The sequence below is a fragment of the Eupeodes corollae genome, chromosome 1, assembly GCF_945859685.1.
Source record: "Eupeodes corollae chromosome 1, idEupCoro1.1, whole genome shotgun sequence".
NCBI classification, from domain to species: Eukaryota; Metazoa; Arthropoda; class Insecta; order Diptera; family Syrphidae; genus Eupeodes; species Eupeodes corollae.
The window spans coordinates 139,402,350-139,403,897 of NC_079147.1; positions in this window are offsets into that span (position 1 = coordinate 139,402,350).

The window sequence follows — 1,548 nt, forward strand, 5'->3', positions numbered from 1 at the left end:
TTTTTATAAACAAAAAACGTTAAGCTTGTGTTTTTTCACTAATAAAGACACATCGGTGTATTTTTCTTGAGTTGTTTGAAGTCAGATAAGAGATAAAATATGTTGGAAGTTACATATATTTCCGTTGCCAGCATTGATAGCTCATTTTGTATGACTACACTTTGTCTTACTTTTTGTTTTTGTTGAATTGAGTTTCAAGGTAGATAGACAGTTGCATTAAGGCTTTGAAGTGAATAACACCAATTCCGCCAAGATCTTTTACTATTGTTAAAGCGGAATTAACAGATATTTATATACATATAATATGTTTATAAAAATTTACGGGAAGCCCACTTTCATTGTAATGGAAGCTTTATTTCTTAAGGGATTCTTGTTTTTGATTTAATTTCACTGGTTGGCAAGGTTTTGTTCCTGGCAATCAATTTGCAATAGTTTTGTTTCTGGCAATCGAATTGCACATTTTCGATGGGTTTTAATGGAAATCATTCAGATCCGACTCCAAAACGATTCTATCACATCAGGTTTTTGAGGTATTACTCTCTAAAATTCGAAAAAATCTAAATTCATGAAAACGTTTTTTTTTTTTTCAGCACTAAAAATTAACTTTAACAAACAATGAAAGCCGGGAATCTTAAACAACTCTGATAGAATCCCAGCAAAGCTCAAAATTGGAGCATATTTTATTCTTAACTATTATCTAACATGCAAGGCTATTTATGTCGTTACTACTTTTATTCTACAATTTTTATGAGAACCAATAACAGAATGCATGGTTTGAAAATATCAATCAATTTTCCTCTATTGAGTTAGATTCATGTAGTTAGTACATTGCCTTCTGTATTTAAGAAGTTAAGTTTTTATCCAATTATGTTGAAATCCAAATTATAAATATTTAAAATTTGACTGGTAAAAACATATTTTTATTAATTTCTGGTGGTGATTTTCATAAAAATAGAAAAGAAGAAGTGTAAATAACATTTATTACTAATAAACAATAATTTATTAAACTATCGATGGCAGGCTATAGTTTTTTTTACTATCGATAGATTATCGATGTTTAAGCAACCCTACGAAGGCAATAAAACGACATATATTCTGGACTCTACACGCCTCGGAAACGTTGCGACTCTTGTTGCAGCATGGCCGTACCAACCCAACCTGGAGTTCGATTTGCCTCATCTTTCGAACTCCCCTCTTTAGAGTAAAGCCGAAGTTTACGTCCTATGGCACATGCTCCCTTCACTGAAGGCTTCATCCAGCCCTACCTCACCCCTTGAATTTTAAATCAGCACCTCATCGTGAGATTTTGAGAAAATAAAATAAAAGCAACGAATCTTTCAACCAATACTTGATTTACTTTTCTTTTCTTTTGATTAAAAGGAAGTTTTACATAAATAAATTACTATGGAACATAAAAACGAATAAAATGACTTAAGTTCCCTGAGTCTCCCCAGAAATCTACTCGGTCTCCCTTTATTGGAAACGGCTGGTTATCTTCCGCTTATAATCCTACCTAACAAGAGCTCTCTGTAGGTAGTTAAAAGTTGT